General features: G+C 46.0%; 1 non-coding gene across 1 annotated transcript; it reads left to right on the top strand.

The window, feature by feature from the left end:
- Window positions 1-6,325: 6,325 nt before the first annotated feature.
- LOC116569751 lies at window positions 6,326-6,433 on the top strand. The gene has a single exon (XR_004277178.1). It is a non-coding gene; the product is annotated as a U6 spliceosomal RNA (small nuclear RNA).
- The last annotated feature ends 7,031 nt before the right edge of the window (window positions 6,434-13,464 follow it).

Here is a 13,464-nt window from a genome sequence, read left to right as displayed (position 1 = left end):
CTGGACAGTAAAGATTGCAATTTGAATTTCCAACTGTGCTCCAAGAGTGAGGGGGTGCAGGAGGGAAATAGGAGATGAGGGGCAGGGTTATGAAGCCTGAGGGGCTGGGAATCATGGGTTTTATTTAATCTTTTCAGATGCCAGGGTTTTGTGTTCTGGAGGCAAAGCAGAAGGAGGAAGGAGTCTGCAGGGACCTCCCCATTCTTGGTGTGGGGCCTGAGAAAGGGTTCTCTGGGGCTCTCCTGATACTCTGGTTTCCTTTCTGCTTAAGACTCTAGAGGAATTCTGAGACATTATTTCCTCAGAGGCAGTGGGAGTTTGGTTCATGTCAGGATCTCTCAACCTATACACTACTGGCATTTTGGGCTGGAACATTCTTTACTGTGGAGGCTGTCCTGGGCATTGTAGGATGTTTATCGGCATCTCTGGCCTCTATCTACTAGATGCCAGTAGCACCTACCCCTGTTAAAGCAAGTCTGATAAACAAGATGTAGCTGGTTCCCAGGTTAACAGCAATGAGACCACCAAAATGTCTCCAGATATTGGCAAATGTCCCCTAGGGGCTATGATTGTCCCCAGTGGTAAACCACCATTTAAGTCTCTATGAGGCAGGCATTAAAAAAAAAAAAAAAAAAAAAAGATTTTATTTATTTATTTGACAGAGAGAGGGCACAAGCAGGGGGAGTGGCAGGCAGAGGCAGAGGGAGAATCAGACGCCCCGCTGAGCAGGGAGACTGAAGTGGGACCCAACCCTGGGACCCTGGGAGCCAAAGACAGATGACTGAGCCACCCAGACCCCCTGAGGCAGGCATTTCTTTCTTTCTTTCTTTCTTTCTTTTTTTAAGATTTTACTTATTTATTTGACAGATAGAGATCACTAGTAGGCAGAGAGGCAGGCAGAGAGGGGGGTAGGGGAAGCAGGCTCCCTGCTGAGCAGAGAGCCCAAGGGGCTTTATCCCAGGGTCCTGGGATCACACCCAAGACCCCAAGCCGAAGGAAGAGGCTTTAATCCACTGAGCCACCCAGGCGCCCCTGAAGCAGACATTTCTGAGGAAAAAGTGGAGTGCTTTCCGTGAAATGATCTTGGTGGGGATTGAGAAAGCCAGAGGAGTAGGATGAGGGACTCCTTTTCCTTTGGCCTCTCTGTCCAGTTGGATCGTGAACACTTCCTCAAGGGCTGTGTTAAACCTTAGTTGCAATAACCACATGAAGCATTTGGACAAGCATGTAGTTTCCAAGGTGCAAAATTCAAACCTTTAGACTCACTGAATCTAGGATTCCTGTGTGTGTGTGTGTGTGTGTGTGTGTGTGTGTGTGTGTATTTAGGATAGATGCTGGGGGAGGGGGACCCAGAACTCACTTTTTCCTGCAGCCTTGAGTAAAAAAAATGTTCCTTTCTTAGCATCCATGATCTTGAAGTGGGGATGGCTGGGCTTCTGTACAACCTGTGCTGTTGAGATTATCAGGGAAGAGAGAACCTATTGCAAGTGTTGAGTTGAGAGGTGGCCCCTAGGATATTGTTGGGCAAATTCTGATCCAGTAAGTGGCCCTAGAGCTCTGCAGCCATCTCTTTCCTCCATCTCCTGAATTCAGTCAGTCCGACTCTGAGCACCCTCTTCTCACCTAAATTTTTTGGAAAGTGTAAGCTCTAGGAACATATAAGTTTGGCATTATTTATTGAGCTGATTATTATTATTATAATGTTAATGGAAAACAATAAAACAGAATTTTACCGCAATTCACCCATCTCAACCAAATCCTCTTTCCCTCCATTTTTTCCTCCCTTCCTTTCCTTTCTTTCTCCCCTCCCTCCTCCTCTCCATCCCTCCCTTTCTCCCTCCCTTCCTTTCTCATTCCTACGAATTTTTCTTCCAGAATGTGTCCACATACACACAACACAAATGAAGAAAAGTAAAGATTTAGAAAAATTGGTCAATTCTAAGGACAGTTCTATAAGGCTTGAAAATCAATAATAGGGGCACCTGGCTGGCTCAGTGGGTTAAAGCCTCTGCCTTTGGCTCAGGTCATGATCCCAGGGTCCTGAGATCAAACCCCTGCATCTGGCTCTCTGCTCAGCAGGGAGCCTGCTTCCTCCTCTCTCTCTACCTGCCTCTCTGCCTATTTGTGATCTCTGTCCGTCAAATAAATAAAATCTTAAAAAAAAAAAAGAAAATCAATAATACACATAGCGTTAAATTGGGGGATCCTTAGTCCCTCCTTTAGAATAGGCTATAATCACTTAGGAGTAGCTCGGCATCTTTGACAGTCTGAATCTTGAATGTATTAAGTTTAGGTATCTGACAAAAATCATTGACTGAGTGCTAATCACTTTATAAACAATAACTCATTTAATCTGTGTAACAACTCTAGGAACTATTATTACCATCACTTCCATCTCACAGATAGGGAAACAGACGCACAGTCAGGTTTCGTAACTTGCCCCAGATCACCCAGCTAGTAAGGGGCCAGGATTGGACTAGGACTGACCCGAGGCATTCGGTCCCAGGGACATATTTTCAAATACTAATCTTTGCTACCTCTTGTTAATGCACTAGGTAGAGACAGTGGCCTAGAGGACAAAAGTTCGGGAGGTGGGCATCTCTGTGCTCAGCAGACAGACACTATTCTAGAAGCCTTACCTCACTCCGAGCTTCAGAGCCAGATTCCCTGTGGACAGTGGGTCTATTAATAGAAGCTTTTCCTGATCATTGAAAGTAAGTTAGATACACATCTAACTAATAATACACATCTCCAGTATTTACTACTTCAGGAACACAGGAGATGTAATGAAGGAGGGAAGGTTGTAATTGTAGAAAAACATGAGTTCTAGAAACAGAAATCAGTGGCAGCCAGAGACGTTCTCCCCAGGTTTCCGGCCCTGCTGGTGGCCCCTCCACCAGACTCCATGCAGGCAGGAACCCCCCAGAGGAGGAAAGGGGCCTGTTATAGGAGTCATCAACCTGTCACCACGGCTAGGGTGAATATGGCTTCTGAGTTGGGGGGAGGGGGGGAGGCTTAGTCTTTAGCACCACCAGCTGCAGGAAGGTGGGGCGGGGCTGTGGGGGAGGTTGGGAGGGGGAGGCCAGAGGTGGAGCAGACCTTTTCTACCTACTGCTGGGAACAGACACTGAGTGATTCAGGAAGGCTCTGCGCTAGACAGAGCTCGGCATTTCACATGAGCAAAGGGGTACTTAGCCTCACAGCATTAACAGTCCATAAGCATGCGCAAGGGGGTCTGTGCGCGAGAGAAAGATGGGCTGACACAACTACACAGATGAAGGCACTGGGGGGCTGAGATGAGAACCCAGGGATGCGGCAGGATGAACCGTGTGCTGGCCTGGGGGTCTGGTTGGGACAAACAGCAAGGAGGCTGAGGTGTTGTCCTGGTCCTATAGGGCATCCTGACCCAGGCAGGCAGCGAGAGAGATTTTCTCCTGCGGAGCATTGTTGTTATTTCAGTTTTGCTGATAGGGGAACTGAGGCATAGGCTCAGGGACGTGAGCGGGGCACCACAGCTGGGGCCCAGAGGCTAGGATCTTTGGGACTCACTTAGCTACGCTGTGCCAGGTCCATAGGTGAACTTGGGCTCTGAGTCCACATTAGGGGTGCCCACGGACGCTTTCTTGGTGGCTCGCGAAAGCAAAAACTGTACCGTTCTCACATTTTCATGCTTCCTGCCCGCCACCATCCCATGCAGGGAAAGATACCCAGGAGAGATGCTCACTGGGCGGCTTTTCCCCCGGGCGGCTCGGAGGGCACGGTCGTTCAGGGTAGGAGACAAGGGTGTGAAGCTCGGTTGGAGACAGAGAAGTCAGTGTTGGACAGACGGACGGACGCTTCCCGGAAGACAGCCAGGGCGGGGCGCGCGACGGGGAGAGCCCGAAGCCCCAGAAACACGGGCTCCGGAGCCGGCGGGGACCCCGCGGGGACCCCGCGAACCCGGCCGAGGCATGACGAGGCCTCCTCCGTCCCTGCCCACTCGCCCGGGGCTGCGGGCCGTTAGAGTCGCCTCGGGCCGGCCGGGCCTCCTCCGTCCCCTCGCCCGGGGCTGCGGCAGGGCGGACCGCCAGCCGGAAAAGGGGCAGCGATCCACCGTCCTCCCGCTCGGTTCTGGGAGAGGATCCGGGGAGGGGCTCCCGGCTCCAAGACGTAACCAGCTGCGGACCGGAGCCTAGTCGCGAACTTCTGTTAAGATAAGGTCATAGTGACAACAGTAACAATACTACGCGTGTTTGCTTACCGCACAGGATAGGATCCAATGAGATCATTTATTCAATAAACACGTATATGATAGCCACCTCCTGGGCGACGGGAACCCCACTAGGTTCTTTCATCCTGAAATATTTCTCTTTATTCGTTTTTTTTTTTTTGGGGGGGGGAGTAAATTTTATTGAAATAGTATGCACCAAAAAGTGCATAAAGGGAACAAAATATCACAAAGTGAACACAGGCGTGTAAGCAGCGACGGACATTTAACACCCACAGATAGTTCTTTTCATGCAACAAATAGATCGTACTGGGTGGGGATTGCACAGCACCCATGAAGGGCCAGTAGTAAGAGGCTCCATGATCTAAGTTAGCTGCTACCGAGCCAGAATGGAATTTGTCTGAGTACTTGCTTTTCCTGGACCTTTTCAAGGGACTGAAGGCTTGGGTTCTCACCCCCCAACCCTTCACAGAACATTAGGCATCTCCTGGGATCCCTGAGGTGCTCAATGGAATGGAGACCTTTCACTCTGAGGACCCTTCCTTCTGTGACTAACGAGGGTGGTTAAGTATTAGTCATACTAGGACAGATTGGAAGCATGGTCTGTGGCAGTATTTATTATTACTAAAACCAATATTATTAATCCGTTTATAATAATAACCACACATGTTTGAAGGCGAGTGTCTCCAGTCTGAGGCTTCTCATAAATGTGGGGCCTGAGGCTCATCATAAAACCTCAAAGAGGTTCTATGACTTTAAATAACTGGAGCTTTCTTTAGAAATCTTCAGAGAAGAGTGTTTCTGCCTGTGGCAGCAGAATCTTCCTACTGAACAGCCCCTCAGATACCACAGGGTGGGAGAATGGAATGGCCCACCTTCACTGTTACCATGCACTGCCATGAGTGCTACCCTAAACATTGTTAACAGTGGAAAGCATGGATCCTAAGGAATTTTTCCCCAGCATATTCATTTCCCGTTAGACGGGGTGATGGGTAAAGGTCCAGCCTATTTTCCTAAGCTGCCTGGCCTGGGGATGGCATCAGGACAGTGCCCAGGAAAATTTCCTCAAACATCAGAAATCTTTATCCAGTATAACTGAGTCTTTCATGACACCAGCTCTTTCCCAGAGGAGTTAGAAGGCCCCAGAACAGGGGCGCAGGGTGGCTCAGTTGGTAAAGCGGCTGCCTTCGGCTCAGGTCATGATTCCAGGGTCCTGGGATTGACCCCCAAGTCAGGCTCTCTGCTCAGCAGGGAGCCTGTTTCCCCCTCCCCCTCTACCTGCCTCTCTGCCCACTTGTGTTCTGTCAAATAAATATATAAAATCTTAAAAAAAAAAAAAGAAGTCCCCAGAACAAGAGTAGCATCAAATATGGAGAAAAATGATGAAATAAAAATTCCTTACACACAAGTGGGGATTTATAGCTGACAAAGCACTGACCATTTCTCCATCTGTTTGGTGGACTTACTACTATGAATACGCTCCTGGGTTTTGTTTTGGTGATGATGGAAGCATATGGAATACAAAGATCCCTTGTAATTCCAAGATGACTCTGGCGCTAGAGTCACACAGACTTAGACTTGAGCCCCCCTCTGCCACTTACTTGCTTTGTGACCTTGGGCAAGTCTGTTCACATTTCTAAACTTAAGTGTCCTCAACTCAAAAATGTATATAATAGAATCTACCTAAATGGCTCATAGGGTTAACAGATAGGCTGTTGGGAAGTTTAAGTTCTATGATGCAAATAAAGCACTCAGCCAGTGCTTAGAGCATGGTAGGTGAAATAATAGTTAACTTCCACTGTGTATTATCAAAATTGATTCTTACAGACATGGCAGAAATCACTGTGATCTGACAGGTGATAAAACACAAAGTGCTGAACTACTAACATGTGTTGTATCATGGATAAATCTAAAAAATCCAGTTAAGTGAAAGACATTAGACAGAGGACAACACCTCCTGTATGATTCCATGTATCTAAAATGTCCAGAGAAGGCAAATATATCACAACAGAAAGTAGATTAGTGTTTGCCAGAGGTGGGAAGGGGAGATTAACTGCAAGAGGGCATAAAGGATCCTACGGTAAGAAGAGGGGCTGAAAAGGATCTAAAACTAATTTATTCTGTGCTCACAAATCTTTTAAAATTGGAATGATACAGAGGTTAGCAAGGTTAGCATGGCTCCTGCTGAAGGATGTTATGCAAATTCATAAAGTATTCCATATATATATTTTTAAATTTATTTCACAGACAGAGATCACAAGTAGGCAGAGAGGCAGGCAGAGAGAGGAAGGAAAGCAGGCTCCCTGCTGAGCAGAGAGCCCGATGTGATGTGGGGCTCGATCCCAGGACACCGGGATCATGACCTGAGCCGAAAGCAGAGGCTTTAACCCACTGAGCCACCCATGCGCCCCTTCCATATATATTTTTTAAAACTGATTTATTTTGATGTTTGCACTACTTGCTCAAGTAACTAAAAATCATTGAATCGTACATCTGAAATAAATGAATTTTATGATAAATAAAATATATGTGGATAAAGTTGTTTTAAAAACTCAGAAGCTATCACAGAAGAAGAGGAAGAACAGACTCCGGGTTTTCTTTCTTTTTTTATTTTATTTTTTATTTTTTAAAAATTTTAATGAGCTCTTCTATTTTTTTTTTAAGATTTTATTTATTTATTTGACAGAGACTCAGAGAGAGGGGGAAAACAAACAGGGGGAGTGGGAGAGGGAGAACTAGGCTTCCCATGGAGCAGAGAGCCTGATGCAGGGCTGGATGCCAGGATCTTGGGATCATGACCTGAGCCCAAGGCAGACATTTAAGGACTGAGCCACCTGGGCCCCCCAGACTCCACGTTTTTAATGAGGTTTTCTTTAGACTATGGTATGGTGGTTTGCCTCCCATTGGATAGGAGAGAGAAGGCAGAGTGCAGGGGAGGGCCCACTGTTAGAATCTCCATTAAATAAGGGATGGAACTAAGACAATTTAGAGAATGTAGAGATAGCAGTCTTAAGGAGGGTTCAAGAACCCTCAAGAACAGTTCAAGAATAAGCAGTAATTGTGGCTGTGATTCAACTTTTAGTATTCTAAAACACTTTATATTCTTGGGGCCCCTGGCTGGCTTAGTCAGTAGAACATGTGAGTCTTGATCTCTGGATCCTGAGTTCAAGCCCCATGTCCAGCATGGAGCCTACTTAAAATAAAAATAAATAAATAGGGGCACCTGGGTGGCTGAGTTGGTTGAGTATTGGACTCTTGGTTTTGGCTCAAGTCCTGATCTCAGAATCCTGAGATCAAGCAGAGCTTGGCTCCTTGCTCAGTGGGGAGTCTGCTTGAGAGTCTCTCTCTCCCTCTGCCCCTCCCCCTGCTCATGCACTCTTTCTCTCTCTCTCGCTCTCAAATAAATAAATCTTTAAAATAAATAAATAAGAAGCTTTATATTATAAACTTTAGGTCTAATATACTAAGAGGCTTAATGTTCTAAAAGCCTTGTATTCATCATCTTGCTTAAATTGCATAACATCTTGGGGTGCCTGGGTGGCTCAGTTGGTTAAGTGTCTGCCTTCAGTTTATGTCATGATCCCAGGGTCCTGGGATTGAGCCCAGCAATGAGCTTCCTGCTCAGTGGGAAGCCTGCTTCTCCCTCTCCCCCCTCCCGCTGCTTGTGTTCCCTCTCTGGGCTCTCTTGGTCTCTGTCAAATAAATAAACAAACAAATAAAAAGGAAGAGAGGGACCCCAGGGGTCTGAGCAAAAACTGAGTTATGTGTGTGATCCTGGAATATTCCAAGGCTTTGCATAAGGAAATATGATGTTGTTTTATGTGTAAGTAAGAACCGTATTAGACATGTTGACAGGAGTGGACCCACTCAGTTTATTGCTGCTGGGTGCCATTTTTCTATATGAATATCTTAAAATGCCAGACAAGCCCTTCATTTCTGCATGTTTGAAGTGTGGCCATGCTTATTTCCTATAGTATGAATTGAGCTCATGTTTCTGAGACAATATTCAGACAAATTTAAACAATCCCAGAATCACAGCCCATGGTCCAAGTCACATTCCCCTCTAGTCTCTTTCACAATGTCCTTCCTTTAGCCAAGAGTGCCTTTTCCACTCCAACTTCAGTTCCTGGAAACCCTGTTCAACTTTTCAATGGTATTTCCTCCACAGAGTATAACACCTTTCTGCCTTTCTGGATTAAATAGAAACAAACACTGTGTCTTAAAGATCTCTCATGGTTGGCTGCCCTGGGAGAGAATATGTGCCACATCCACACAGAACTTGAGAAGTAATGGATTAAAAACTGCAATGCTTTCAAGGGCCAAAAAATAAAATAAAATAAGACAAAACAATACTGCACCTAATCTTTCTGTTTGAGTAGTATGAATAGGTAAAGGGGAAGTAATATTCTCACTTTTTTCATTTTTTTAATTTAAAGGATCTAAAAAACTATTTGCACAAATGAAACAGGCAATTTGTAAGTTGAAATGAAAGGAATTTGAGTTTCTTGGATACTGCACAGGGACGAGAGGAGGTTGGAGGCAAAGTTAACATAATAATGGAAAGATCAGAAAGAACTGGACAAGTGATAACAATCTGATAAGTCTTGGGAATGGAGGGGTGTGATTTTTAAAAATCTTTCTTGTTTTTGGTATGTGGGAAATACAAAATTAATGCATGCTTATTTTAAAGAAATCAAACTTTGGAGAAATATAGAGTGTGGGGGCGCCTGGGTGGCTCAGTGGGTTAAAGCCTCTGCCTTCTGCTCCGGTGGTGAACCCAGGGTCCTGGGATGGAGCCCCACATTGGGAATCTCTGCTCCGCAGGGAACCGGCTTCCTCCTCTTTCTCTGCCTGCCTCTCTATGTACTTGTGATCTCTGTCTGTCAAATAAATAAATAAATCTTAAAAAAAAAAAAAAGAAATATAGAGTGTGGGAAGTTAATGCTCCACATTCCCTTCTCTCAGGTCACCCCAAAGATAAACAATGCAACAGTTAGGTATATATTTCTCCAGATGTATGCACATACAAAATATACATATATTTTCTATATAATCACCCATGAAATAAAAAGTCACTAATCATATCCGAGTGCATTGTGGACATTTACTTACAATTTCTTTCTGCATTTTAACGAATAGGGGATCTTACCATATCTACTGTCTTTTATAACTCACTTTTTTCCATTTAACATAAGCTTAGATTTGTCTGCCTGTGAACACAAATCTTTTATATACAGTATTTCTTGATATGTGTACTCATTATTTTTCAGCTATATTATTTATACATTGATGAACAGTTGGGTTATCTCCACTTTTTCATTATCACTAAAATGACATAGAAAATATTTTTGAATACATTGTGTAGGAAAATTTCCCAAAGAAAGTGAGATTCTGAGGATAAACGAAATAACAACTGTAAGTTCAAAAATATCAAAATTGCTTCCAAGAGGTTTTATCTGTTGTTGTTTTTCGTTTTTTGTGTTTGTGTGAGGTGTTTTTTTGTTTTTGTTTTTTGGTTGTTTTGTTTTGTTTTACATTTCACAGATAGCGTGAGGGTAATAGTGTCCTTGTATGTTATCCGTCTTCAGAGTTCTTTTGGACAGATTAAAATACATAGAAAATGGGCTTTTTTCTTTGAACTTGACAGCGCATCATCTCCTTTAGGCTTGGCTGAAATAGGTGACCGGGATTTTTTTTTTTTTTTTTTGTGACCGGGCTTTGAAAGAACACCAACATCGGGGAGCGCCAGTGGGTGTCAGAGCAGAGGGGTGGGTGGAGCAAGGGCCTCCGGGTGTTGGGGGTCTGTCTGCAGGACTCCGCACAACTCACAGGGGCCAGGATACGGCTGTCCAGAGCCCGAGGCTTTCGAAGCAGATGGAGAATCCATTTTTAAGCTCAGGCAGGAAAGGGCTCGAGGATCGAATTTCCTCCCAGCAAATACGTACCGGTCGTTTCAGGGCATTCTCCGGCTGCAGCGCAGGCTCCAGGCCCTGTCGCCGCCACGCCCGCGACGCGAGTTGCCCTCCCCGCCGCCCCGCGGCCGCGCGCCCTGGGGTTTCTCCCCGGGCTTGGCAGCGAGCAAGGCCGGAACTGCCGAGGCCGCCGGGGCCGCCGGGTTCTCTGGCGCCGCGCCCCGCCTCACCTACCCGCAGCGGTGTTTGCAATGAGCATCCCCGCGCGTCTCGGGTTTGGCCGCACCCAGGAGGCTGGGGACCCACGGCCGAGGCCTGAGCGCCCCGGACGATTCGGTTCCTGCCTGCAACATTCCTTTTCTGTCTGCGACCGGTAGGGCAACCCTTGCGTGGAGAAGAGGTCCCACCTGTGGGTAGAGGAAAATAGACCCAGGCTGAACTGGACCGTTCCGGGTGTGCGGGGGAAACTGGAGGTTGGGGTTGAAGCTGTAGCGCTTTGGAGCTCGGACCAGCCCGCCCACCCTTGGCCTGAATTATCTGTGTTCTCCCTGTAGGGATTACTGCATCTGTCACTCTTCCTGCCAGGTCCCCACCCAGTCCAACTCTTCTTGGGTCGGTGGACTGGAGAAAACTCTACAATGGGCCTAGAAGGCCATTTCTGGCCTAGAGTCATTGGCCAATACAGAATTTTGTAACAATTCAAAACAGTCGCCAACCTGTAAAAACAGTTGACAGTGAAATATATCTGGCAACACAATCAGGTCTGGGAGCTGAGAATCTGCCATCCCGTCTTCTTCATTTCCTAACATGAACAAGGTGGTCTCTCTCATTGCTACTACCAGACTGCCCCCACAGCATTAGTATGAGTCCGGGCTGGAGTCATAGGATGACACAATGGGGGCATGCTAGAAAACAAATCCTTTTGGCTTCCTGGGGTACTCCATGCTGCGAATTGGCTTAAGTAAGTTCTCTGAGTGTGTAGCAGAGTTGGGATTGGTACTGTATTCACCAAAGAGTGAAGTGACTTGTCCAAGGTCACCCAGAGCAGGCAATGGCAAAATACGGTCTAGAGCCCACTTTTCTGACCACTGGCCAAATTTCTAGGCTGCCTGGGGCCTCAGTACAGCACAGCCATTGGCCAAAGATGTTGCACAGGACTCTGACTTGGACTCTAGGGCTTTCGACCTCGTAGTCATTGGTCAGCCCAGCCAAACTTCCCTTGCCTCCATCTACAGCTATAGAATGGAGAGAATCCATAGGGTTGTCATGTGTCTTTACTTTCAGCTTTCAGGGGCTGGGTTCTTGTGTAAGAAGCTTTATAGACCTGTGGGCAGCTGTTTGCCATCCTTACACACAGCCTGAAAATAGACCTGGCCAGTACTGGAGCAATTATACTTGAATGTGCTAGTGTGATCCCATCGGAAATTGGTGCATCTCGCCATCAGGGAATTTCCCAAACCTTCAAACTTGCCACCTGCAGGGTAGATGGAAGCCAGAAAAATAATGGCTATATCCCATGACCAGCTCTGTCGTAATTCTGAGTTTTGTCCTCCATTTTTTCACTGGGGAGCCAGAAAGAATTGGCTAGACTCTCAGAGACCCCAGTGGTGGAGACTCCCTATCATAAAATCTGTACAGGGAAACACGGTGGATGGAAAATGAGTTGTTAGAGATAATAAGTGGTGTGGGAAAGGGGAAATACTTCTGAAATGGCTTCTTATTTTACTTACGGGCATTTCCCACCCAGGGCTAAAGCATGTAAAACAGGCCAGAGACCCTGATGTTTCTCCATCAAGGGAATAAAAGTTTGAAGCATTTATGTTAAGTTAGCATATGGAATATCTATCTATAACTGCATTAGTTCTTCAGACAGATCCTCTTACCTCCCTAGCAGTCAGTGGACTGCTTACAAAAGCTACATTTGTGTATGTGTGTGGGGGGGCGGTGGCGCTCAGATTGGATTTAAAAACAAGGAGGCTTAACAATACCCACTCTATATGAAATTACCACCCCATTTTAATAAGGTCCAAGATGTTTAATAGCTCACTTAAAGTCTCACAGCAAATTGAGAACAGAATAGAAACAGAAGAGTTGGCTGTTTTTCTGAATTGGTCTTCTGAGAAAGGCTTGTTCATTTTCATTCTGTCTGCAGAGAAACTTCTCAGCTGCCTTCTTCACTTAGATGTTATCACTGTGCAGGGAAAATAATTTTTTTTAAAGATTTTTTTTTTTTAATTTCTTTGAGACGGAGGGAGAGAGAGGGAAAGCACAAGCAGGGGGGAGGGGCAGAGAGAAAGGGAGAAGCAGATTCCCCCCTGAGCAGGGAGCCCAAAGCAGGGCTTGATCCCAGGACCCTGAGATCATGACCTGAGCTGAAGGCAGATGCTTAATGGACTGAGCCACCCAGTGCACCAAAATAATGTTTTAAAGTGGTATAATGTATACATAAGAATAATTATTTCATCGGTTGTGCTTTAGTAACTTTCTCTTTGGCCTGCCTGGAAAAAAGTTTAGTACAGACCGAAGTTCTACAGAGTGGCTATATAGTTTGTCAGTGGAAAATACCACCCCGCCCCCACACCACTTTATCACCACCAAAAAAAATATAGAAATTTACATTTTCCTATAGGCCTCTTTTTCTTTCCCTCCTCTTTGTTGATCTTTTTAAAGATTAGTTATTTATTTATTTGAGATAAACCCCGGGGGGAGGGGCAGTGGTTGTGGGGGCATAGGGAGAAGCAGGCTTCCCACTAGGGCTTGATCCTATCCCCGGGATCATGACCTATGCTGAAGGCAAGTGCCCCTCTTTGATCTTTTTAATCTGGAAAACTTGAATCCTACAATTCCCATTCTCTTGTAGGCCCGCAGTCCTTTTCGCGTGCTCCATGATGTCCACCCTGTTGCTCTGCCATACGTAGGTCCAGCATGTCAGGACACAGGCCCCAGGCAGCAGGACAGAGGAACAATAAAAACTGCGCAATGGGCTTATAGATTTCTGTTTTTTAAGGAAGATGCCTGGGAGCTGCCCTATGACATTCCTGCTGATATTCGGTCTGCTGAATTTAGCCCTAAGGCTACACCAAGCTGAAAGAGAGGCAGAGGACCGTGGTCTTTAGACTTGAAAGCCACTGGGACAGCTGAAGTTTGGATGCTCTTTCATTGCGAAGGGAGGGGAGATAGCTGTTTCTGAAAACTCCGTTAGCCGGTGACTAGCACAGTGCAGGGCACACAGTAGGATGGCAGTACATATTATTTTGATTCAGCCAAACCAAAGTGTCCTTCAGGGGTTTCTGGGACTTTCACCAGGAAGATTAGGAACAGCAGAATCTTCTGCTGGGCCTAGGG

The sequence above is a fragment of the Mustela erminea genome, chromosome 11, assembly GCF_009829155.1.
Source record: "Mustela erminea isolate mMusErm1 chromosome 11, mMusErm1.Pri, whole genome shotgun sequence".
Taxonomy (NCBI): Eukaryota; Metazoa; Chordata; class Mammalia; order Carnivora; family Mustelidae; genus Mustela; species Mustela erminea.
This window is presented reverse-complemented; position numbering and strand designations above follow the sequence as displayed.